The 27,901-nt window shown below is 40.4% G+C and overlaps 1 pseudogene; it reads right to left on the reverse strand.

Annotated features, from left to right (window-relative positions):
- Positions 1 to 848: 848 nt before the first annotated feature.
- Positions 849 to 24,927, reverse strand: LOC105808368 (annotated as a pseudogene).
- Between the last annotated feature and the right edge of the window lie 2,974 nt (positions 24,928 to 27,901).

The raw sequence follows: 27,901 nt of genomic DNA on the forward strand, positions 1-27,901 counted from the left end.
TAGTGCTTGAGACTTGGATTTATATTAATAAATGCTTTTCAACATATGGGGTTTGGAAAAGGAGCAGATATCTTGTTTTCAAAACCTGTAGTTTTTCTCAGGACTGAAGTCAAAATCGTTACTGTCACAGAGGAAAGAAGGGAAGCCTTTCCAACTTTGTTTATCTACATCAGAAAGTTCACTATCCCTGAGATAGGAATCATTGCAATAAGACAGGAGCGAATATGTTCTCCCAAAGGGAGATCATTGTTTCTGAATTACACCTACTGGTCGTCGGGTGTAAACTCTGCATTTCCCAACCTAATGCTTGGTAGCACCAAGACATTTCAGTAAGGGTTCATCATAAACCAAACATTCTCCACTCATGAAATAACCTTGTCTCCCACTGGATTTCCTTCTTTGTTTCTTGGGCTTCTGCTCTTTATCTTTCTTCAAGTCTGTGCTTTGCTTCACTTCCTGTATCAGTGTCTATGATTTTTAAGCTGAAAGTAACATCTTCCCAAAGGCAGTGGGATTCATACTCTTTCTGATCTTTCAGCTTCCTCACTTTCTTCTTGATTATAGGCAACTTCTTGGTATTTACGAACACTGTTTCATATTTTGCATACGTTGCAGTATTCTATTTCCCTTTAATTGAGCAAAAGACTTCTTGTCATTTGGAAAAAAAAATCTCAGTGGTAAATCTGTGCTTCTTGTTCTCATAAAAAGGTTTAGGGCAAACGACGACATTTGCACTATAGCCAGTTCTGGAAAAATTAATATTGCAATTCTCCTAATTCCTCCCAGGGCATTGTGAGGGTAGACCTCCTAACCATTGGGAAATGTGAGGATGTAATATTTGTCACAGTCTAGACATGAGACCATGAGGTGCTGTGCACCTCAGTTGACACCCTAAGGAATTTTGATTTGGTCCAGACGTGAGCACTGAATTGTATCTTCTTGATGAAACGCTCAGCAAAAATGGCTGAAACGGGTGGCTTGCTCAGCCACGAATGTTACACTGTTTTTGGAAACCAAGGGAACTGGTCCTTCTGAAACTATTAATAGCTGTGTTCTTTTCAGTATCATTTGGTAATGTCTAGTGACACTGCAAAATCTCACCCAAAATGCAGTTGTATGGCTTTTTAGCAACTGATTGTTTCATTCCATCATGAAAGGCTGAGAGCTACCATTTCACGACCTGACCCATTCAGTCCCCCAGATTCTGCTGGTTACCAATGCTCACAAAAAGGTCCAGATGTACAAAAAGTCTGCAGACATTTCTAGAAGAGGTCTTCTTTCAAGAATAAACTGTGGAAAAACTACCTTAGTAAGATTCATTCCAAGCCTAACCTGTGGCAACAGGTGCATGATGACATTCAAGTACCCCTCCACGAATCCTGCCTCCCCTCATCATCTCTATGGCCGTATGAATCAAAAAGGTCAGCATTGCTTGTTCCATTGGACATGAAAGAATTAAGTGATTCTGTGGTATCTGGGCACTTTAGACTGTTTTCTGAGCTGCTGTGTGTCAAGACTGAGGCGGATCCAGAAGAATATATTAAGCACTTTGGGAATGAGCCACTTCGAGGAAATCATCAGCGACACAGAATTCATCTTCACTGCTAGAATAAAGAGAACTCTGGGACTGTATTTGGAGACATGTTGACACAGTTCGGAGATGTTAGACTGCTACTAGGTGGTAAATGTTCACGGCCTGTACTATTTGGTCTTATAGTCTCATAATGTCCCAAGGTGGCAAATACAGGTCCAACTGGTAGGGAAGATGGATGCTGCTCTGAATTATACAACCAAGCAGATTCTGGAGGTAAGACTGCCTGGGAAGGCATTGTGCTGACCACAGTTTCCAAGGGACTGTGTTGACATATTGCATCTACAAGATTAATAGTACTTATAATTCCATCTGTGTACTTCTCAGCATTACTCTGGTCTTTAGCAATCTGCAGTGCACAAGGTAGTGTTTCATTGATTCTACCATGCTATTTGTTGCCTTGTTGAGAGTTTCAATTTTCTTTCTCTGTTCATCACCTTTGCAGTTATGAAGCTTGTCATCAAAAAGCTTTAACCGTTCTATTAAGGTTTGTAGGTAAGCATCAGCCTCTATAAGTTTCTTATCAAAGTCTTGGACACTAGGAAGAAATCCTGAATTCAAGCTCCCAGAAGGCAGTGGGAAGGGGGCAGGGAGAGCATGACATTTAAACCCACAGCTGGTCCCAGGCAGGCAGCAGGGCCCTGAGGACTCAGGGGTGGGAGCTGGCCCTTGTCCCAGACCCTCAGGGTCTGTTCACTCCACAGGTGGCCAGCAAGAAAGTCAGCATTACTTTGGTCTTTAGTAATCTGCAGCACCCAGTGTAGTGCTTCACTGATTCTACCATGCTGTTTGTTGCCTTGTTGAGAGTTTCAATTTTCTTTCTCTGTTCATCACCTTTGCAGTTCTGAAGCTCGTCATCAAAAAGCTTTAACTGTTCTATTAAGGTTTGTAGGTAAGCACCAAGGCACCCACCCTCTATGCCTCCAAGGCAGCGAGCTGGGGACTACTCCTTGGTATCACCCTTTTCCCACTTCTGTGGGATCCTCACTTGGCAAGTTTTGATACTTGTGCTTTCTTGATCCTATGGGAAAGTATCAATAGAACATTTTAGATAATAATGTATATTCCTTCCTCAAGTGGTCCTTAATGGTTTATTTCCTGAAACTTCAAGGAGTTACATTTACCCAATTATATCACCAGGAATTGCAACCAAGTAAGAGCATGCACAGGCAATAATAATCACATCACAACTTCTACAGGTCTAAGAACAACTGTAAGATGCATTCCAGTTTCACAGTTGTTAAAATGTGTGTGTGTGTGTGTGTGTGTGTGTGTGTGTGTGTGTGAGAGAGAGAGAGAGAGAGAGGGGGAAGTGCATCATAGGATAAATGAATACAGTATGTTCTTTCAAATTCCACTCTTAGCTGAGGTTCTTAAAGTACTAAAGGAAGATGGAGCCAAACAGGCATAGCCCTAAGCCCTGGGTCCCACCTTCAGCTACTCTTACCAGTTTTCACTCTCTTTTCTCCATGTAAGATTTCGAAAGGAAGTTTCTACTGCTAAAAAACAAGAATGAAGCCCTGCCAGGCAGCAGTTTAGCCATTTCCATAAGTCTGTAACACTAACGCACAGGTTACGCTACTGAGTCTTAAATTCCTGGGACCTTTGCTGGCACGGGCTTCTTACAGAGTCTTGAGAGGGAACCTAGCAAAGTATTCACACTGTCATATGGTTTTGTCAAATTTGAAAACGATTTTTGTATTCTTTTTTTTAAAGAGCTCCCTCTTCTCAAATTGTAGTAATATGTTTTAGAAACCTGAATACCTAGATCTTCCTCTGAAAATATAATTTTATATCCATATAGCATTTAAGCTATTTAAGCTAGTAGAGTCACATATACTTGATTTTCACAGAAACCCAGAATCCTAAAGATGAAAAATATCTAAAGATTTTTGAGGTTAAATAACTTGCCTAAGGACACCTATCAGGCAAATCATTTTGCTAGAACTTAAACCATGTGTTCTAACCCTAAATTCAATCTCCTTTCCACAATATTACTTTGGTTAACATGGATCACAAGTCTTGGCTTGACCAAGTTTCCAAAGTGACTCTTATCAAAAAAGAGATCTGAATTCTAATTAAAAGTTCTAAGACTGTTTTTCTTTTACTTTTTGAATGCAAATATGAAATATTGAAACAAATTGTAGTTCAAGTGGACTATGAAAGTCACTTTCACACAATGGGTGAAAGAATATTTTCTGATTTGTACTGAGTAAGTGACCTGCCAAACCTTTATTTGTGAGGCCATACAAGTTCTAGAGAATAACAACTTTGTGTTGAAATTCCAGAGAAATAATCCTTGCTGAGTATCTAAAGAAAAAGGCTCACTCTCTTTTTGTTTTGTTTAATCTTTGTTAAACTCAGTGATATATGCACACATAGGAACATATTTTTCTCATATCTGAAATCTGGATACATATTTCCTGCAAATATATTACTATTGTCTTTATTTTTTCCATTACATATTTTCCTTTCATAGATTCTTCACGTGGTCTCACTACAATATCCACTGTTGTTATCAAGCACAAGCGGCACAGAGGACGGTTTCCCTTTAAAAGCACAATGTCCTATCAATGCCTTTAAAAGTCATTAAAGAATATCTCACCAAGCCCATGAGAGCATTACAATAATTGCTTCTCTTACCTAGGTGAAAAAGGACATATCTGTCAACCAAAGAAGTGCAGAGGCAATTAACACCTTAATACTCCACTGGGAAATTGCTAAAATTAAAGAAATAACAGGGATGCTTCATGGTTATTGTATTTCTAATATTTAGTTACTAGCACGGCTGTAGAGTTTGAGTTCCTCAGTCATTCCCATTTATTCTCCCCAGCACAACAGGGCCAGGAGCTAGGCATGGGCATCACACAGGGTATATTTGGGTGAGGCACATATGGTTCTCTGGTCACATTTTTCAGAGGCTGAATGCAGAAATAGAGCTGGCAGGCGCACTTATGAAATCAATATGCAAGGCTACGTATGTTTTAAGTCAATAATTTCTCAGGCATAAAAAACACATTTCTGGATTCTGTGCTGCCATCCATAAAACTGCCTTATCAGTTCTCTTCCAGGGCTGGGCTACTCAGCAGGAAGTTTCTATTTACTGGGCCTCTATACAAACAGCAGAGGCACAGGAACGAACTGAGGAATGAATCACATGGGTAAAAACCCTCATATGTCAGCAGCAAGGTCTAGTGAGAGCCTAGAGGCCGGTTCATCATCTCTCCCTTTTCTGGGAGATGCTGGAGGGCCTTTACTGAGTGCAGTCCAGGAACACAAACCTGGTTAGGATTTTGAGAGACAAAGAAGCAATAAACAGAGCCTGGGCCCCCTTTCCTAAGGAGGAGACAAGGCTGTAAGTTGTAGCAGAAGTAAAATGTATTTCTTTCCTTCCTTGCATCCCAACCCCAAGAATGGCTGTTCTATGCAGGACCAGGGGAACTCTCAGAACTCTCAGACAAAATCGCATAGGATGATCTAGCTCCCATTTTTACCCAGGTGAAATCAGGTAAAAATGAAAAAAAGATAGCAAGCAAAAAGAAAGCAGTGATGAACCCAGGTAGATGCTGGTAGAGACTGAAGGAGGAGGGGCCATTGGTTCCCCTTGTCTGGAGACTGAATCGCAGGTGACCTTCAGGGATGTCTGGCTCAAGACCTACATCCCTTTGGTCTTCTTTGCTCTGTGCTGACAGCTGCCATCCAGTACCTGTCTGAATATGCCCAGCGTGAGAAAGTTGTCCTCTCAGAAAGCTACCCATGCCTTCTTCACGCAGTGTCAATGGATAATAACCGACACTCACTAAGCACTTCATAGGACCAGGCTGACTTTGTGTGCCAGGGAGCACAGGCTCCAGGGCCGTCCTCACGCTCTCTAAGTCTGATGCTCAACGCCCGTGTGATTTCCCTCCTCTTGAGTGTGGGCATGACCTGTGACCTGTATCTAACCTGTAGAATATGGCAAAAGTTCCAGATATACGTTGCCACGTGTATGTGACTACACACATAAGACTGTAGCGCCTACTGTGCTGGAGACTTCCCCTCCCTCGTGGGCTTTGAGGCTGCAGGCGGCCACGCTGGGGCTGAAGGAAGCCCCTGGCTGACAGGCAGCAGGAAACTGATGCCCTGACCTGAATTCCACCCACAACCTGAGTGAGCTTGGAAGTGGACCCTTCCCCAGTCAAGCCTCAGCTGAGACTGCAGCCCTATCCGGTGCCTGAATTGTAACTTTGTGAGGCTCTAAAGAGGATCAGATAACCTGTGTCTGGAATCCTGCCCCACAGAAACTGTGACATGATAAGTGTGTATTGTTTTAAGCTGCCAAATTTGTGGTACTATTGTTACACAGCAATAGATAACTAATAGAGATGTTTTATGTGTATTAACTCATATAATCCTCACTACATTCTCAGTTCACACAATGGGAAACCTGAGGCATGAAACTTAAGCAATCAGCAGATTAACTCCACACGGTAGTAGGGGGCAAGGCTGGCATTCAAATAAGGCAGGCTCGCTGCAGAGCCTGTCTTCCTAACCAGTCCGGTATGCTGCCTTTCAGACTTCTTAGAAAGTTCTACTTAAGTTGCTTCCAAATATGACTTCCTATAGTTTATCCTAATAGCATGAGTTAAACATCCAAATGCAGGTGCCAGTCAGATAAACTGAATGGAGCAGGCCCTGGGGGATGCACATGTGCAGGGTGTGGACATGAGATAGGTGAACAGCCACAGGTGTCGCCGCAGGGTATTCACTGGCCAAACAAAAGGCATCGGTGGCCTCTTAGCCAGTGGGATAATGCTGGTTGGTACCCTCTGGCACACAAGTTCTAGTTCTGCCTCTAAGATTGTGGACAAAACATTGACCCCTTTTCCATACGACCTGAAATATTTGAAAACCGTTGATCATTTTTGTTTCAAATTATCTATTTCCTCATTTTTTTTTTTTTTGAGATAGGGTCTTGCTTTGTTGCCCAGGCTAGAGTGCTGTGGCGTCATCATAGCTCACTGCAACCTCAAACTCCTGGGCTCAAGCGATCCTCCTACCTCAGCCTCTTAAGAGTAGCTGGGACTACAGGTGTGCACTACCATTCCTGGCTAATTTTTCTATTTTTTGTGGAGACGGGGTGTCGCTATGTTGCTTAGGTTGGTCTCCAACTCCTGGCCTCAAGTGATCCTCCCACCTCGGCCTCCCAGAGTGCTAGGATTACAGGCGTGAGCCACCATGAGCCATTTTCAGAAAATGAACCACCATGAGAAAATGAGCCATTTTCTCATTTCTTATGTGAATGGTGAGACCATCAAATTTTTGTTGTTCTCTTTGCAAATGGTCTTCTTAACACATGCATAAATATTTATAAACTTGTTGGCTCTGTGTGGCATCAGTTGGCAGAAATGCTTCCTCCTCTTTTTCCCCCTCTGTAAGGCTCAGCCTGATATGGCCCCCCAAAATATGATTCTGACAAGCATAGCCCATCCACTGATATTTCTTCTTGTCATTACAGTAGTTAAAAAATTATCCAGGTAATAAACAAATACATTTAGGTATAGGATTCCAATGATAGAGAAGTATCTGGGCACTTGTGCTAGACTGTTTTGTGCTGTTATAAAGGAATATCGGGGGCTTGGTAATTTATAAAGAAAATAGGTTTATTTGGCTCATGGTTCTGCATGTTTTACAGGAAACATCACGCCTGGCTGGGTACAGTGGTTCATGCCTTTAATCCTAGCACTTTGGGAGGCCAAGGAGGGAGAATTGCTTGAGCCCAGAAGTTTGAGAACAGCCTGGGCAATAGCAAGACTCTGTCTCTACAAAAAAGTAAAAAATTAACTAGGTATGGTGGCACGCACTTGTAGTCCTAGCTACTGGGGAGGCTGAGGCAGGAGGATTGCCTGATCCCAGGAGTTTGAGGTTGCAGCAAGCTACAACAACGCCACTGCACTCTACCTGGGGCAACGGAGTGAGATCTCGTCTCTTAAAAGAAAAAAAAGAGAGAGAAAAGAAAAGAAAAACATCCTGCTGCCAGCATCTGCTTCTGGTGAGGGGTTCACGGTCTGGTGAGGGGTTCACAGAGTTTCCAATCAAAGCAAAGGGAGGGCAAAGGGAGAAGGTGTGTCACATGGCTGGAGCAGGAGCAAGAGAGGAAGGAGGTGGTGCCAGGCTCTTTTAAACAACCAGCTCCTGCTTGAACTAATAAAGGGACAACTCACTCATCCTGGGGAGGACACCAAGCTATTCATGAGGGATCCACCCGCATGACCCAAACACCTCCCACTAGGCCCCACCTCCAACACTGGGGATCAAATTTCAGCCTGAGATTTGGAGGGGCCAAATATCCAAATCATATCAGCACTCTTCCACACTCTTCCTCTACTTCTTTTCCCATCTCAGAGGAAACCACCGTCAAAGTTTGTGCCTGACCTTCCGTTCTCTTTTCAGACTCTAACATTTAACCTAAATTGGATTCAATAACACAAGATGATTTGCTGTTTTCCAACATAACAATATGTCTTGGAGATCTTTTCATGGCATGACCTATATAGGTCTACGCTATACTTTTAACACAGTTTCGTAATGTTTCTTAGAATGATGGCATCCCCATTTGTTTGGCCATTTCTGTATTGATATATATTTTGGGTTGTTTACAATATTTCATTAACAAGCTTCAGTGGACATCTCTGATCTGCTGGCATATTTTATTCCCAGTCCTGCCCACTTTCATCATCAACTCCACCCCACATGTCGACTTATAGGATGGGAGGGACACTCAGTTCCTACTTTTCAACAGTGAGACATAAGAGTTGGGAGAGTTCCCTTCCTATTCCCATAGCCTCCTTCTCCAAAGCCAACTGACATACTCCCTCAGAGGCAGTGAGTGATGCTAACAGTGTTTGTTGGGTGGCTACTTATATTTTTTTTAAAGCATTTCTTTATCCATTTGGGATGATTCTCAAAAATCACCATGTCTTGTAAGTAGGCAAGTATAATTACCCGTTTGTGCACAAGTGTGAGGATAACTAAAGGATACCTTCCCAGAAATGTTGGAAAAAGCATATACATTTAAAACATTTTTATTGATGCTACAAATGTGTCTTCCAAAAAATTTACGCTCCTATCAACAGTATGTGAGTATTTCTATTTTCCTGTATCCTTGATAATACTTGATATAATCAGTACTTTTAATATTTGCCATTTCATTTTTTGCAAACTCCTAATATTCTCTTCCCTTTACTCCTTGTGTCTGAAGAGCAGAAGAGGAATTCTTCTCACCATAATTACAACCACCTTCATCTGGCCTCCTACAATGACTAATTCCTGGATATACTTTATTAGATTATGGATAATGTTATCATGGAAGAAATGTAGCTAAAAGAAGGGATTAGGGACAACTAGAGAGTTCTTCCAGGTTCTCTAATTCTATGGTCTCCAACCCTGGGCCACTGCCCATTACCGGTCCATGGCCTGTTAGGAAACGGGCTGCCCATCACATCCTGAGCTCCACGCCACACCCCTACAATCCACGACACACATCCCTATTTCCAGTCCGTGGAAAAATTGTCTTCCATGAAACTGGCCCCTGGTGCTCTAGTTCAAAGAACATGGGGAAGAAGTGTACTGCTTGTAGAAGCTGGTATAGAGTTACTTTTAGCAAGAGGAAACACGTAGCTGCTCAATTCCAGATGTATCTCAAGTGGCTTCTAAGGAGAAAAATCTTACACTAGAAAGGGGAGGATTTAAGATTAAAATAACAGAAAGCATAACCCAAAGGTAGGAAAAGTGATAGTAAAGCACACCCTAGCTGTTTAAGATATATCCAAGTTTCTAGAGTCAGATCAATGACCAGATAAATGAGTCAGATAAATTTAAGTCAGAGAATTAAAAGACATGATTGTGAAATGAAGATAGAAATCAAAGATTTGCCCAAAGCCTGGGAATGAGTATTTCAATTTGTACAGTGAAGGACTCTGGAAATCCTAGACCTCTGGGATATGCCCTGGAGAAATTTTAGGAAATATTATTATACCACTGAAGAATAAGACATGTAAACCAACACCACATATAAAGATAATATATAGGAGGTACAATATTTTAGTATTTAAGTAGGATTTTAGAAAGATCTCCCATATTAACCTGTGGAAGTCTGTGGCTTTGAGGCTCACTGAGAATGGTACCCAAAGCCTGCATATCAACATTCACAGGTGAGAGTCAAGATTTCTGGTGGGGACGCTGTAGAGCTCTGTCCTTGGTGCTGCTATGCTCAACATTTTTAACTCTTTATTAGATAAGTATCAAATTTGTAACTGGGCCAGGCACGGTGGCTCATGCCTGTAATCCTGCGCTCTGGGAGGCTGAGGCGGGTGGATCGTTTGAGCTCAGGAGCTCGAGACCAGCCTGAGCAAGAGCGAGACCCCGTCTCTACTAAAAATAGAAAGAAATTACTTGGACAACTAAAAATATATAGAAAAAATTAGCCGGGCATGGTGGTACATGCCTATAGTCCCAGCTACTCGGGAGGCTGAGGCAGAAAGATTGCTTGAGCCCAGGAGTTTGAGGTTGCTGTGAGCTAGGCTGATGCCACGGCACTTGCCCCAGGCAAGAGAGTGAGACTCTGTCTCAAAAAAAAAAAAAAAAAAATTTGTATCTGGGTGGGGCACGGTGGCTCAGGCCTGTAATCCCAGCACTTTGGGAGGCTAAGGAGGGAGGACTGCTTGAGGCCAGGAGTTCAACACCAGCCTGGGCAACATATTGAGACCCTGTCTCTATATATAAAAGAAAAATTGTGGCTAATTCACTGCTAAGAAGAGTAATAAAGATATGTGATGATCAGGAGCAAAGACTATTTCCACCAAGTTGGTAAGATGGGCTGAATCGTGTGAGAGCTACGTACATAGCTGAAAGATGAGAATCTTTGAATTAAGGGAATCCTAAACCTGAATGCCAGCTCTGTCACTCGACAGACTTGGGAAAGTTATTTAAGCTTCTGTAATCCTTAATTTATTTATTCCTCTGTAAAAGTTGGATAACATCTCTCTCTCTTTTTCTTAATAAATAAGACTGAATGATTTCTGGTAAGTGATGGACACCTAACAATTGTTAGTATTCTTCTTCCTCTCCTCTTCTCAAATATTACTAGCTGAATATAATAGAAATAAATATGCAGACAACTGAACAAAGGATACAGTGTTGCCCAGCATGATACAGAGTGCTCCAGAGTGCTGTTAAGAGCAATTCATGAGAACACAGCCTCTAAGTTTTAGTTGACAGCAAGTTCAATATAAGCAAACATCATCATTTTATTAAAAAGCATAGTTTTAATCTGCATTCATTGAGTATTACATCCAGATCAGGGGAGGTAATGGTTTTCTTGTACTCTGTTCTCTTCAGACCACAGCTGAGGGAAGTGCTCAGTTTTGGCTGCCACGTGCTGAACAGTATTGACAAAGTGGAGAAAGACTAGCAGGGTATGGAAAACATGTCATGTAAGGCAGGACTGAAGGAAGGAACATGTTTTACCTGGTTTAAAAACAACAACAACTGAGGGAAGAGATGATAGGTGTATTCAAGTATCTGAATGACTTACTCTGGGGAAGTTCAGAAAAATTAGAAGAGCCAGAGGGTAGAGGTCCACGTGGGAAAGTTCAGCCCATCAGCATAAGGAATACTTAACAGACTGAGATGTGAAAGAATGGGGGCTACCTCGTAAGATAGTAAGTTTCCTGTCTCTAAAAATATTGAAGCAGAAGAAGTTCGATGTGGAGTTTCCAATATCGAAGGCAGAACACAGAGGGAAAAATCTGTGTATGTGCACGCGTGTGGCATAGATTTAGGTGTTTATTAGAGAAAGATCAGCAAGAACACTACACAGGTTCCACTCTATCTCATCATTTCGTAAGCATTGGCACATTACAGCGATGGGATCCTAAGGTAAGTGATGAAAGGAGACTCTTTTATCCAACAAAACGTGGGCTGCACCCAGCTATGAACCCTACTGGGCAAAACTTTATGGGGCAATTTTTAATAAACACTTTCTTGAATTTAAGGGGATATTGTCTTAAATTAGGAAGAAGTCTAGAATCCAGGAAAACAATTGGAGAACAACTTGAAACAGGATGAGCTAAACTGCCAAAGCCCTCAATAAAAACCTCAAAATATTCGGAGTTTTTTGTAAAAAGAAATGATTATGGAAAGGAGTTGTAGGCGAGCACCCAGGGAAAATGGAATATGATATGATATGTGACACACGACGTGGGCATCAGCATTAGCAGGTCATGTTCGTTTTATCCTTTTTTGATTGAAGGAGGTTTGTGAGACAGCAGGGGTTATATTTAGTTAGGGGTATCCTGCCCTGCAGGGTAACCCTTTGACACCACCCTAGGGAATCCACTCTCCCAGTCTTGGAAATGACACCTCCTCCTCTCTCTACAAGCCTTTAACATCCTCTTCTTGTGTATACTCTTCTGTGGACAACCTCACCTCTTATTTCACTAAGAAAACAGAACAGTCAGAAGAGGACTCACAAATCTTGGCAGAAACTCTCCCACCCTCCCGCCATCGCCATCGTGCCCTTCTACTCCGCCTTCCCTCCCCGCCCCCTGCCTCTCCCAAGACTCTGCTTTTGCTTTTCTGTCCTCTCTCTCCTGCATCATTTTCTCCTCCTCCCCTAGCTAACCACATCAGCATACAAACATGCTATATCCTCTCCTATATATCTATCTATATCTATCTGTCTATTTTTTCAAAGTCCTCCCTAGACCATATGTCCCCTTGGACTACTCTCCCATTTCTCTGTTCCCCTTGATAGAGAAACTCTTTGAAAGGGCTGTCTACATTCTTCGCCTCTGTTTACTCCTATTCTCACCTCAACCTACTCAAATCAGGCTTTCACGCCTACCTTTTCACTGAAACTCTTCTGCTCAGGCTCACTAAAAACTTCCTTCTTACAGACTCATGGCCAATTCTCAGGCCTCATTGTATTGACCTTGTCACTGATATTTGACTCAGTCTTTTGCTTCCTCTTTCGTGACATATGGCACTTAACTCAGATTCCGGGGTACCACACTCTCCTGGTTCTCGTCCTGTCAAACTGCCACTGTGTCTTCATGTCTTCTGCCGAATCTTCCTTCCCTGACACCCCCTGAGGGTTGGTATGCTCCAGGCTCAGACCTAGGACCTCGTCTCAATCGACCCGCATGATCATCTACCTCGATGATCTATGACCCACCCCCAACAGTGTAAATACCAACTACAAGCTGATGGCTTCAAAATTTACTTCTCCGAGTTCTCCTTCCTCTGAGCTCCCCACTGTCCCTTCCACCAATCCACTTCTTCCTCAGTGATCCTCTGTCTCAGTAAATGGCATCGGTATTTACTCAGTTGTTAAGAGCAAAAACCTTGGAATCATCCTAAACTCCTTTCCTCTCTCATCCCACATCCAATTTGTCACGAGGTTCTTTGGATTCTTTCCTCAAAATTGGACCATTTTTCGCTACCTCCACTTCCATCATCCTTGTTCAAGCCACCATCATTTCTTGCCTGAAATCTGCTACAGCCTGCTAACTGCTCTTCCATTCTTGTCTCCTTAAGGTCTATTTTCCATAGAGCAGCTAGAGAAATTAAAATAAACAAAAACCAAATCACATCAATATCTCAACTGTTCAACTCCTGCGATGGCTTCCTGTCACTCTCGGAATCAAATCCAAACTCTTACCATGGCCTAGAAGCCCTACAGGACCTATCTGTGTCTCTTCCTCCAATCTCATCTATCTCTTTCCACTCTCAGCCCTGCTTTCCCTTCCTGGCTATGCTGGCTTTCTCTCAGCTGCCTCAACAAGCCAAGCTTGTTCTGACCTCAGGGACTTTGCATTTACTCTTCTTTTGGCCTAGAATCTTTCTCCTCCAAATTATTACAAGGTTGATCATTCATTTAGGGCTCACTCAAATGTTACTTCCTGATAGAGGACATCCTTGACTTTCCTTTTGAACATAGAGCCCATGACTTTCTGCCCCCACCACCCTCTACTCCTTACACTAGTTTATTCCCCTTTATTGTACTCAGCATAGCCCGACCTTACATTAGATATTCACTGTTTGCTGAGTGTCTGTCTCCCTTACTAGCATGCCAGCTCCAGGAGGACAGAGGCTAGCAGGCCTGTTCACGTCTATGTTCCTAGCAGCTGGACCAGTACCTGGCACACAGCAGGTGCTCTACAAGGAATTGCTGGAGAATTACATGTTGAATGACTGTATGAGGGTCAGTTTAGAGGAACAGCTGGAGTCAAAAATGAGAAAAGATCATTTTAGTTATAATGGACTTTGGGAATAAGCAAAGGATTTGCCGTAGAAAAGGAGCAATGCAGTGAAGTGTGCCCTGGTGAAAGACACGGAATCAATGTGGTTTACCTCCCATGCAGAGGGCAGGAAAGCTCCAGGGGTGCATGCAAACTCCTAAGAGGACAAAGATGTTTGCCAGGTGCTGCAAGGTATTTCCACCCAAATTTTGAAGGGGTAAACTTTATAACATCTGTTTAATATCTAGCTCCATAACAGGTTTTAAAAATGTATAAAAATATTTGATTTTAAAAGAATTTATATATATCAAATTTATGTATATCATACTTCATATATATTTTATATAGATAGATATTTATTATCAGAGTCAGTGAATAAAGACTGACTACGATAATGGGAGATATATATGAACTGATTTGAGAAACCTCTTTGCAAGGGTAAATGCTCTTCCACAGAACACAGGGACTCATTTCATTTATTCAGTGTTATTTTAAATCTTTGCATTATTCCACAGTCTTAAAAGGGAAACATAAAGCATATAGTTATGGTGTTACCAGTTTCAGAATAAGTATTTAAAAGCCTGCTTGGCCAATTTTAATTTCTTTCCTTGAATTGAAGCCTCTGAAAATCATAAATGTGCAGACTAAATAACAGCACAGCCTGGAGCACTGCTAGTTTGCCTCCTAGCCCTCGGTTACTTAGAGAGGTAACGGTAAGAGTCCCACAACCCCACTCTAATCACAGGTACCCGCCAGTGAGGACTGAGATGGTTCTGCAATGTGGATGGACAGAGACCACCCACACCCAGAGGCTCCTGCTCACCTCACACTTTCTTGGTACTTCTGAGCAGAGGCTTGATTGGCCTCTACAAGTCTTCCCATCTCATTCTCAGGAAGGATTCTCTCTACCACCTTCTCCCTTCACTCATTCTCAGGGCCCTGGTCAAAATTCATATTTATCTAGGGTTTATGAAAGCTCCGCTAGCCCTGTGACCTTAGACAAGTGATTGTAGTTCTCAGAACTTCAGTTTGCTCATCTGTAAGAGGGGAAACTCACAAAACATTTCCTGGTAGTATTATGAGGAAGAAATAAAATGATTTTTATAAAAATGGCTAGTCCAATACTTGGAACCTAACATGCAATGAATGGCAGCTAGTACTTTTATAATTATCCATAGCTCTCTCCTCTCTCCACCTTCTCTCTTTCTCTCTCTCTCTCTCTGGATGAGGTTACTCTTAGAACATTTCATTCTTTTTATTCCCTAAGCTTTGGCTTAATATTAGTCAACCTCTTCTTTCTCCTTTAGTGTTTCTTTTCCTTTGTTGGCAGAGGACCCAGATATCTTTCATTGCCATTCAAATGACCTGTTTCCACACTATAAATCAACACCCACTTATCCATGTATGGACAAAGTGCAGTTTGGGGGCTGTCAAAGTCATTTCTTCTGAGAAGAATCTCATTCCTAGTCTGTGTTTCCCCAAGGATGGTGTGTATAAACACTGACGGATGCAAGATGATTTGACGCGACACATAAACATTAGTTTTTAATTTTCACAGTTAGAAAAATTTGAAATTTATATTAGAAAAATATAATTAGCATGTCAAATCAGATACTAAAGCTTAGGATAAAGTTAAGTAAAAAGTGAATCGGTTAAAATTTACTTAATCTCATCTTAATTATAGTCCAGGTGAGCACATGTATAACAAAAATGATGAAGATGACATGTGAGTGACTGATATTTGGAAAGCTAAGTCATTTAAGGATAAGAGAAGAGTATTAATAGGCCTAGCTACTCTATTCTACATTAAACTATGTAAGATGTTTCTTCACTTTTCCCAGTGCCAATCAATCAATACAACTTTCACCCAACTTAATTCTCTAAAGTCACTTAATTTTAAAACCCTACATTGAAGGTCTACCAGACCTGGAGAGTAGGAGAATTCATTTTTCTTCAGTGCAAAAGCAATAGAGGGAAGACTTTTTACTTGTAGTTCTTGTGCATGTATCCCTGAGTCTTCTTGTAAAAGTTTTCTCAGATACTGGGAGAGTCACTCGTCTGATTAATGTGTGTACCTGGAACATGGCATTGACCAAGTGCTCCCACTCCTGTAACACCGGGGGCTCGGGAAGTATCAAAGCATAGTAGTAATGCACCACAAAAAAGTTTTCCCTAAATTGCATGCTGGAAGAATTATTGTTTAAAAATCTCTTGCTGCACATGTACCACTTTTATCGTATTTCAGTCATGTTTACTAAGGCGTGAGAGAAGTTCAAACATAACAGATTGCCATTTCTCTGAATTGCTAATGAAAGCTATAGCACTGAACACACAAAGCGATCTGTTGGTTTTGCCTGGTGCTATTCGAGAAGAACTCAGTACATACCTTCAGCCACAAACTGGATCAGCTCTCTGGGGAAATCCTTAATGTGTACCTGACATAATAAGTAATAATTTCTGCTTTGCATTGCTCTATTTATAGACCCTGTGGTTGTTTTGCACAGTTTTCTCAGCCCTTTTCTGTAAGCAGAACACTTGAATGAATCACTCTCATCTTGTCAATTTTATTGCTAAGTTGTGCTCAAACTTTTTCATCAGATATTATAGGAATGAACAGAGATTGTCTGCTCAAACAGAGACAAATGGGTCTGGGGAGAGACCTCTGGCCTTTAAAAGTCTCCAGGTTCTGACTGACCTATATTTCATTCATTAGACTTAGGCAGCACAACATTTCATACTTGCTGGATTGAACTGACTTTGGTTTCCCATCCCTGAGACTCACCCACCTTTTGGAGGGGCCCAATGGTGGAACTAAACAGAGGAAGCAGAACCAGGCCCCCAAATCAAAGTAATTGCCCTTTATACACCCGAACAGTGGTATAGCTATAAAAGCCTAGTGTAAAAGTCACGCTATGTATCTGCTGTAATTTTGATTGTTCAATAGATGCTGACCCTTCTTTGATGTATTCTAAACAGTTTGGCTGAACACATCCTGGGCTCCTGGACCTTTCAGGTTCTCAGCTCCAGATTTTACCCACTCCCCAATGTGAGAAGTAAGAAAGGCTGATACCATCTTCCTTTCATTATAACCAAATTGAGAAGTGTCTTTTCTTATATTCTAAGAGGGGAAAAAAAATACCACCCAAAATTTTGTGGCCTTATTCTGGATACAGACTTAAGATAACTTTCCTGGGTGTACCAAAGTTTGCAAATGCAATAGATATGAATATTTGACATCTTCCTGCGTTTGTCCATTGCCAAGAATTCTTTGGGCAATTAGTCAAGACAAATATAAGCAAAGAAAGATAGGATATGTAGAAAAAGGAAGCAAGTCAAATAAATGATATACTAACTTTAGGCTTTGAGGTCTAGTGTGGTATCCTAGTTCCTTAACAAATATTAGACAGACATGACTAAATGCCTCATCTCTAAGTGGGCAAAGCCACAAATTACTGCAAAATCTGTCAAACTCAGAGTCTGTACAGAATTTCTCTGATATTTTGGACAAACCTTCCAAGTGGTCAAACTGCAGTTCATCAGTAATCTGTCAAATAAAGGAGAATCAGATCAACAGATTCTTTTTAATAGACATAGATAGGTGGTAGAATCTTTCACTTCCAAATATCTTTGTCTTCAGAACTTACCTCATTTTTGAAAAAAAAATGCGCAGAAATACGATTGAAAATATGCTTCCTTAATATTCTTAACAGAATGTTAAGTCTCTAATCTAAAATTAAACTTCAGTGTCATGGGGACACTCATGTCATTTTTTAGTATCATTATTAAAAACTTTACAAAACCTTATAAAAGACTAAAAAATCTTTTTATTTTTACATATTATGCCATAAGAGACATGATTAAAATGACAAGTTCCCAAATAACATGAATAATGCATTTCCCTTTATCCGAAGCAAATGCATTTTGCTCCTAAGAGATGTTTAATCCATTCCCTTTTTCGGGAAGAGAAAAGGCGGGGGATGAAAGGATTTACGGTTAGAACTGGCATTTAATGAAAGACACATATTTGGCTTGTGATTATAAAATAATTGCTGTAGTTATTTTAAGTTTAGACAGGAGTAGTGGATTTTAATATGAATGAAAAGCAAATTATATTTCTGTTAACATTCAAGTTTACTTCTTTGGGACTGAATTGTTAAAAGTTATTCATTATGCCATGGAAAATAGCAGAGCCCATGTTAAGAAATCTCATTTATGTATACGTATGTACATATTTACTCCAGGAAGCACTAGATCTATATTTGTAGACTAGGTTTCAAAGAACAGCTTAAACTGTCACAAACCTTGGATGGAGAAGCTTACGATGCCTTCTGCCACCTTACATTTCTGCACCACCCCTATACCCATCCATCCAAGTGCTCATTCGAATGGTCCAATCCAAATCCCACCACTGGGCCATTGGCAGTGAAGCTTTGGGGAGAGGTGGGCAAAAGCTGTAGTTCTGTTAAGGCTTCAGCCTCCTTGTCTTTGCTTGTTCCCAGTGGCTGGGGCAGTTCAACAGCCCCGGGCTGCATCTGCCTTCGGAGGGGCCTCTACACTGAGAGGATCGGGGGCTGACAGATGAGCCCAGCTCTCTTCTCTAGGCCTTCTTTCCATCGGTGCACTTTCCTCTAGATACATCTTTCCTTGCTGCCAGGGTGGTAAGAACACCTTGGGGGAAGTAAAACTGGGAGGCAAGCACAGGAGGAGACAAAGGCTATAAGCTTGTGTCTAGTTCTTATAGCCTTCTGTGGGCCAATGGAGTCCATTAGGAGATGGCTTCAGGATTTTCCAGCTGAAGCTCCAGTAAATAGAGAGCATGCATTTATCTGGCTTTCCTCTGTGCATCTCTCTTTCTCTCTCTCTCTCTCTTTCTCTTGCTCTCTTATGGACTTAGTAGGGGCAAGGGTGGACATGGTAAGTGGTTGGTCAAGATTTCTGGATGCTGGGTTTGATCTCTCTTTAAGTGACTTCCTGGCTCAAGATCTGAGGATACTCCTTTCTTTTTGCCAGAACAAGAGTTCATAGGTACTTTTAAGTAAGGCCATAAAGAATCAGAACACCACGAGTCACTAGTCAGTCAGGAAGAAGTTTCCAAGAAGTTTGTTAATTTTCTCCTTAAGATAATAGTAAGTAATAATCAGCTATTAACCATGTTAGTTTCTTAGCCCTCTGGCTGGTACCATCTTTTTTTCTTGGACAATTTTAAATAACCAAGAAGATTTTCCATACTCCTAATGCCTCTCTGGCCCTTACATCATGAGAGATGAACAAAACAGGGCTTGCCCATGGTCAAATTTCAGGTAAACATCACATGAAGCCTACACAAAAGTTCATGAATCCAGTGACTTTTAAATCTGACATAAGGAGAAACAGAAGGAAAAACTCATAATAAAGAATCATTTCTGTGTCATGAATTAAGAATTATGATTAACTAATTCTGTGTATCTAACATGTAACTTAAAAACTACTTAACGACTTTAAGGAAAAGTCTGGCCTTCAAATATGTGTTATAATTTACTATGTGGCACTAAAAGAAAACATTGATAATATTCAGTGTATTTGTTTAGTGTCACATAAAGTGGTAAGAAGGTCTCCTGCCTCTTTCCCAACAGAGGAATACTGAATACTAGCTGATATAGAGAAACCAAGAAGGAATTGATGGATAACTGATATTCTTGAACTTCAAACTTTGGATACTTCCTTATCTCTGACAAGGAGAAAGCAAAGCACACAATCCATAGCTGACTGCAATAGTTTTTCTAAATGCGACTAGTACTAAGAATGATGTTTCACAAGATGAAACAGAAGAAATCTCAGTACTTGGTGATGCCATCTAATTCCAGAATTCAAATTACTTTAGAATCTTAAAAGCACTAAAATAAGGATGTCTAACATATCCATAATATGTCTCTTTATAAGCCATGTACTTTCAAAATGAATCTAAGCCTTCAGGATAAGAGTAAAAATAACCACATGGAATTCTTATAAAAATAAATAATAATCATGGACAGGGTTGTTCAGAAACTGAATTCATCTTGCTCTTTATTCAAGTGGATAATTCCGCCTTTCACCAACAGATTTGCCAAACCATTTAATTTAACGTAGGAAACCCTGCTTTGTTTCTCCTGCATTGCTAAAACTACTATACTCTAAAATCCTGTAGCTAAGGTTTAGCTGTATTCAATTTACTTGCCTGAAATATATAAACACATTATTTCTGAAAAATGTTTAAATATATTATTGCTTTTCAAACCTTCTCTTAAGCACAGTTGCTTTCACAAGGGTTTTTTCCATGAATTATCTAGTTCAAATAAAGTGTAAATAATATTTTGAATTTCCTTTCCCTTTTAATTGGAGAACTTACATGTTTTTATGTCATTCTCAAAATCAAAGCTTTAAAATAGTGAAGTCTCAGGGTAGAAACATTTTAAGATATTTCTTCAAAATGTTTTATTGGAAAAACACATATATCACTCACTGTATTACAAGAATCGGAATCACATCTTCCTAAGGAGATCTCAGAATCCCAGAATTTTACAAGAGCTGTCTAATGCAATCAAATTCAGGTTCAAAGAGATGAGAAGAAAGGAGTAATTTTTTATTCAGCCTACACGATCTGCTGCCGCAATTTTGAATCCCTTAGTTTTGCCAGCTATCTCAGTAAAGAAATGGATGCTGCTTGTGAAAGTATCCCCTGAAAACAGAGGTGAGAGTCAGTAAATGAGTGATCAGTGGTACAAACTGAAGTCGTTTTGCAAAGGGTTTTACAATGATGGATCATAAGATGAATTCTCACAAGTTGGCAAGGTTTCCCAAGTCTGGCTTTTATGAATATTGTTTGAACAAGTTGTGTAGAATGTAGTCTATGCACTATGAAATAACATGATTTTTGTTACCAAGTTGGAATTATTTAGGATCACCAAACAATAGGATTCAAAAGTACAATAGCTGAAAAATCCAACAGTCTGGTCTAACCTGGGATGCTCTGTCTCCTCACAGCCAACGCTCCATCAGGCGGCTTTGTCTGGCTGGCGGATTTAGTGTAGGGACTCTCATCTGCAAAGGTACAATGAAGGGTTTGGTTAATTTCCATCCAGTTTCTAATGCTGAAGATTTTTAATGGATTGCAATCCTTCTGCCAGAGAGAGGTGATATGGTATAGTAGGAAGAGTTGGTAGACCTGGGTCTTAAACTTGGGTTAGCTGTGGGACAAATCTTTGAAAATGTTGTGGACATCAGCTTCCTCCCCTATGAAAGAGGGATAAAATTCTCATCTATCTCTTAGGGTTGTGAGGATCAAAAGCTATCGTGCATGTATAAAATGGTAAGAAGTATGCAAGTATAGTATAGATCATTTGCCTGTCACCCACATTCATTGATTAAAAAGTATTGGTGAATATGTGTACCAGAAAGACAAAGAAGAAATAAAATGGTGCAGTGGGCACTAAGAATAATCAGGCAGAAGAATAAAAGAAATGAAAAGAAATGTAATATTTCAGATAAGCAGATGACAGAGCATTAGTATCACAGGGGAATAAAGACACACAGAGTTAGTAGGTTCCTTTGGGGAGTGTGGACTGACATCCGGTGCAAAGCAGAGGGATAGGGACACTCAGGGGTAAGATCAGAGAAGTCAGGTTGAGAATAGGGAAGGAGGGATGGTTTGGCAAAAGAAGACATATATTGCAATGAGATGATTTGCCCTCTTTTAGAAAGAGGTGATGGTAACCTGCAGAATCATGAAAAGAGCAACTATGAAGACAGAAGATCTAAAGCTCAATATACCTGTGAGAGTTAGGCAAGAAGCAGAACGATTAAAACAGTGGGTGACAAGATCATAGAGGTGGGGTCCATCAAATTCTAAGTAAGGTGATTTTTTTTTTTTTAACTTAAAAAAGGATTTAATCTGACCTGGAATACAGGAGTAGTGATCTAGGATGGCAAATATTAGGATTAAAATAGAAAGGAACAACTCTTCCTAATTTGGGTGGGGGCATTTATACAAAGTAAAAGAGATGTCGGAGTCACAACTTGAAAAATTTCAAGAATAGGACATGTACGGCTTGAGTAAATATAATGTAAAATAATTATCTAGCATATTCAGTCAAGCTAGATGACCCAAATGTCACTTCTAGTCACACTATAAGTTTTGTTTATTATTGTTGTTGTCCTTTGAAGAGGAAATCATTAAAGAATTAAAAAGAACCATATTGTACATGACAAGTGATTAAATATAACAAGGATTTAATTCAGTAACAAGGCTTTATGATCTGAGAACATTAATTTTCTCAACTAAGTGGTTTGTGTTTCAAAATTGAGGAACTCATTTCCTCTCTAGGATGTGCTTCTGGTTGAAATGATTCATGATTTCTTCATAAAACTAACAAGATCGTTATAAGCAATGACAAAAAGGAAAGATTAACACTGCTGTAAACTGCAATTAACTTAAAAAATGGAAGTCATGCTGTTTATGTTTATATTTAATTTGTCACACAATTCTTTATATTCTTCCAACCATAAAGATAAACCACCACCAATACAATCAACATCATTGGCTTTTGTGGCAGTATCTTAGGTCTTTGACTCTTCTCTTTGCAAACACAATTTTGAGTATAATCAAGAACCACAAATCAAAATGGACACATTGCACTCAAAAGTCTCCATTTGCCCCACCATTCCAGCCTGAGTATTTGCTTTTCTCACTGTGTTAATTTAATAACCAGGCAATATGCTTTATACTATATGTATTAAAACAAACTTACTATGTGTTAAAATCTGGGATTCTTTAAAAGGCTGCTTTAAAAATATATTTTCTTTCATTATCCAAAACTTTGAAACTGTGTATTTGGGAGTACAGAGCACTGAGCCAGGAGATAACCACAACAACGAGGTTTAGGGACGGCATCTTGGAAGCTTGAAGGCTTTCCTAGGTTGTCAATTTGTCAAGATTCCAGTCAATTAAAGTCTTGGATTGAATCCAGTGTTGGATTTTCTTAAAGGACAATAAGAGATTTGCCCAGGAGACTCTGGGGTTATCTGCACTTAGTGCTCTATTTTAAGGAGCTATTTCTTTAGAAATTTACCCAGTTTGTATTACAGAAGTAGTCAGTTCTGGTAAAATGGTTTTCTCATTTATATTTGAAAACAATTTCCTTGATTTAGAGCTGAGACAGTCTAGTTGTCCAAATCCTTAAAAGGCTGAAACTGAATTATAGATGGCCACCTGGCCAGCCTCTACAGCACCACCCCACAGCCCCCACGCTTACTCCCCATAGCAAGAGTGTCCTTACTGAGCATCGGCGAGAGTACGTAATTATCTAAAGCCAAGTGTTGTATTGGTCAAAGGACCTGACGGAAATAAGTTTGATGTTACCTAAGAATAGCTCGCAAAAGTCAATCAGGGTGAAAGCAATAATTCCTAATGGAAGTGAGGCAGAGCCTGGCAACACTGATCACGAGAGTTGAGGAGAGCCCAGCAACACAGCAGCCTGGCACACAACGTAACACTTGGTTTTTAGGAAACTTCCCTAGGAATGTGTCTCTCTGTTTTAAACATCTTAGTGGCACCATGGGCCTTCTATAAAAGGCTACCCATCACAGAATGGACATAAGCTCTTTTGATGTGATTTACTAAAAGTCAACGCTTCATTCAAACTTTGTTTGAAAAGAGAAATGGAGAGAAGACACTGAATGCATCAGTGGCTGATGGCTCTATAATGTATACTAAGGGACAAAAATATCCACTTTTAATTGTTGAGCATAACATTGTGGAGAACTATGGGAGGCTTCTATCATGGTCTTCTTGAACAGATTTGAACATATATCCCCAGAAGTTCATGCGTGTAAGGAACGATCTAGACCACTTTTTCATTATAATTGGGACCGAGGCCCAGAAAGGCACATTTATAGATGGACACACATCTCAGGTGAATTTAGACTGAACTTCTTATATTCTTATTCCCATGCTCTTTCCTCTTTATCTTATTTCCTCTTGGATAAATAAGATTTCCTGGTCCCTGGGTCCACATGTTGCTGAATCACACAAGGAAGTGACCGGACACAAAATATCCCAGCGGAGACCGTGTGTGGCGTAAGTAAGTTCCTATGGAGAAGCATAAGAAACGAGCCACCACAGCTAATTCTTTGTGTGTATGTAAATCTCATTCCCCCTCCTCCACTGCTTGTTGGCTTTAAAGTGAAGAACACTTAAAGATGGTACTGTGGAATCAAATTATACATTTCGGTTCACTTTTTTGAAAATGAAATGTAAAAAAATGCCAATATAGCTCATTGTTCCCCAGTATAAGCCTCAAAAGAGTCCCTGAATTGTAAGATCTATGTTAATCCTTTCCTTTCTTTCATGGGGGAGATACTAACTAGACTTTCAAGTTCCACCCAGATAATATAAATGAATAAAAAAATCGGTCAATAACAAGGGAAAAAAAAGATCACTAAGTAATATATTAGAACAGTACCTAGCATATAGTAGGCATTCCCTAAATATTTGTTGACGGATGCATAAATTATATTTAATTTTTCAAACTAGAGCATTTATTGTACACAACCTGAAGAAATGCAAATGTTTGTTATGAGCTCTATTTCCCCTTACCCCTGAATTTCTTTTTTTAGGTTTGTGGCCTATTCCTTTTAAAGTCTTGTCATCACCCAATAGCCATTAAGTACTGACTTACAGTATGTTAGAAATCTGTGACTCTTTATAAAATGGAAATTAAAATATATTTCCTTTCATTTTCATTCAGACCATAGAAGGATTTATCAATCGATCTTTAAAACAATGCCTTTAAACAAAAGACTTCTGGTTTTTTGTACCAGACTCTCAGCCTAGACTTTGATGGCAGATCATACTAACAAGGGATCCTTATTGAAACTCACTATAGGGGCAAAGTAGACGTCCAGCGAGTGAGTTACTGCTCGATGAAATGAATGCTTCGTGTAATCACTAAGGGCATCGCAGGTATCAGAACCGCCAGCCTTTTCTAATGACATCTTAGCAGCTAGATAATCACCGTCACACACGATGGCCTCCACGGTCATAGGGGCTTGTATGTGGGTCATAATGAGGAAGACATGGGTCCCTTTACAGGGACATCCCATGAGGCTAGGGAAAATGCCCTCAATTAATAGGAGAATTGACATGGTGACAAGGCACAGAAAGGGCTCAGTCAAGCATACACTTAAAACAGAAGAAGAACAACGGGAGGACCATCTGTCCCTCTCATTCCCCCCAAGTTGGCCAGTCTCGTCATGTGCCAAACGCAGAAGGGGCAAACACAGGTCATTTGTTTTGATTACATATTCCAAGGGAAGCTGGTGTTCATAAACTTGGAAAGCAAACAGCAGGCTCCTTAGGAGCAATACTTCACTCTGCACCACACACAAAGTCCGTGATGGAGCTGGGACAGTCACATCTTGAGGAAGGGATTTGAATCCTCTCATGTTCCCAAATCCTCCAGTGCTTGCCCGGCATCAAACAGCAACCATGTGTCCTCAGGCTGGTTCTTGTCTCTCCATCTCCTGCCTCTCCCATTCCCAGGGTCTCAGTTTCCCAGAGGAATCAGATATGACTATGGTTTCAGGAATCTCTAGCTGTGTTCAAAGCTTTGTTGAAGAAAAAAAAAAATTTAATTTCCTTTGGCTGAGACTAATCAGCCTATGCTAAACAATTCCCACCAACTAATTATGCATAATTGCGGCACCTGCTAAGCCAGCAGATCCCTTAACTTCTTGATTAGGAAAAAAAAAGACATTTTGTGAAGTTAAACATTATAACCATTTCCTAGCAGTGGGGAGACAGGCAGCTCACACCACAGTGCTCATGTACATCATCATGAACCCAGAGAAAGACTGTTTTCCATGAATGAACAAAATAAAAGCCATTGTGAAGCAAATAATCTGTCCTTTGAATTCAATTAAATTCCACAATTTTAGTGCCTACTATGTGCAAACTAAGACTCAAAGTAGATGAAAAATAATGAACCTTTAAGTGGAATGGGGATTACAGAGTCCTTATTACTCCATGGGTTTGAGACTAGACCATGGTGTTTGATCTCCCGAGGGGGAGAAGGAGCGTGGGCTTAGGGTGTTGGTGGAGTTGGGGCACAGGAAGAGAAAGGGAGATCCACCACAATGAATTTACCCAGAATTTTGCAATTGGAAAAATCAAGAAATAAGCCATTTTAGGCTTTTGGCTAACATGGAAGTTTTGTGTGAGGGGAAACCATTATCTTTTCAGTACTTGGGTACTGTGAACATCTTATCCCAGTCCAGCATGAACATGTTGCGGCTGTTTCTCTCTCTTAGACGCTAGCCTCCAGTTCGGTTTGCTGACTTGGGGGTTGGATGGCACATTCTAAAATTTAAGCAAGATTTCCTGCAGGATAAGCTGTTAAAGGCTTTTGACAACAGAACTTAATTATGTCTTTCTTTTCTTATTAAAATGATGTATAACTACACTCACAGTACCTCACATAATTTAAAGAAATTAAACCATTTTTAATCCTTGATTAAAATAACCCTGTTTTTCTAGGGCCAAGCAAAAATTGAACTCACAATCTCTCCTAGAGTCGGAGGCTCCTGGGTACTACATAGGCTTCAGCTCTATTGCTTTGGCATGTGGACGCTACAACACGGATAGCTGCTTACAACTTATTACTGAGAAGGAATTAATTCCATCTCCTTCCCTAACCTGATAAAGGGGTCCACACAGCTAGGTTTAAACCAGAAGGGACGCGGAATGATCAGAGCTTGACAGCAGGAGGCAGAGGCAGCTTGATGCTCTGTGATCGTCTATTTCCTATTAAGAGATGGTTTTTCCCCTCCATATATCTACTTTCCCTCCTCTCTTTTGTTATTTGTTTCGCATCTGCATGGCATTACTGTCTATCCTTGACTCTGCAGGTTTCCTTATAGTTTCATAATTCAGACACAGATGTGCTTTATATTCTTAAAGGGACCAGGTCTTTCGCTTTTGAAAGTTAAAAAAAAAAAATCATCCAGAGTACGACTTCATTTTAAAAATAAATATACAGTGGTTTCTTCACAATGTTAGAATGTCATCTAAGATTATATTAATTATAATCACATAACCATTTCAGGGATTCAATATATCAGCTAAAAAGAATATCAACCACACCACTCATGTTGTTGGAGGCCTGTCTTGGAGGGCCACTTCTCTCCCTTACTGCGCCGTCATCTAACTCCTTGCTTCTCCAAATGTGGCCCATGGACCAGCAGCGTAAGCATCACCCAGGAACTTGTCAGAAAGGCAGAATCACAGGCCCCACCCCAACCTATAGATTCAGAGAGTCTGCATTTAACAAAATCTCCAGGTGACGTATATGCACATTAATGTAGGCCTTCTCCAACCGATATGACCAAAAGCAACTGCACAGTAGTGAGGACACACCTGTCCTACTGTCTCACCTGGTTGTGTCAATGGCAGCCTACAAAGAAGCTAGCAGAATGCCAGTAGTATCAGTAAACTCCAGTACTACTCCCCAGCCTACAATTATTAAACTGCTCATGGAATGATTTCCTCAAATGGAAATAAAACAGTTGCAATGTTATAGTTCTGAGTGAATTCCATTTTCTCTTCATCCACTCTAAACCTTCCAACAGTCCTAAAATGGCTAAATTATAGGAGTAACTAGACATATGTATGGTCAGATTACCTGGAGCAATTGATTGTAATAATAATATATTACTCAATTTACACTTTAGGGTGGAGAGAGGACATTGTATTGTGTTACTAACCCCTAGCTAGTAAAGAACAAATGAAAATAAAAAGTTATGTCCTGCCTTATGGCAGGGACATGGGGAAAGAATCTTCCATGGCACTATCTCCTTAAACTCTTTCCCTTTAGATTCAAAGTTTCTTCCTTGCATTTGCACAATTCTCCTGGACCCAAGGAATTTTCCAGGGTGGAATCTGACCTCTGCTCAGCACACAGGGACAAACAGAATTGCAGTGGCCCCTGAGCATCTGGTCAACCTTGTGGAAGTAGCCTGT

Source organism: Propithecus coquereli, unplaced genomic scaffold (genome assembly GCF_000956105.1).
Source record: "Propithecus coquereli isolate 6110/MARCELLA unplaced genomic scaffold, Pcoq_1.0 Scaffold172, whole genome shotgun sequence".
NCBI classification, from domain to species: Eukaryota; Metazoa; Chordata; class Mammalia; order Primates; family Indriidae; genus Propithecus; species Propithecus coquereli.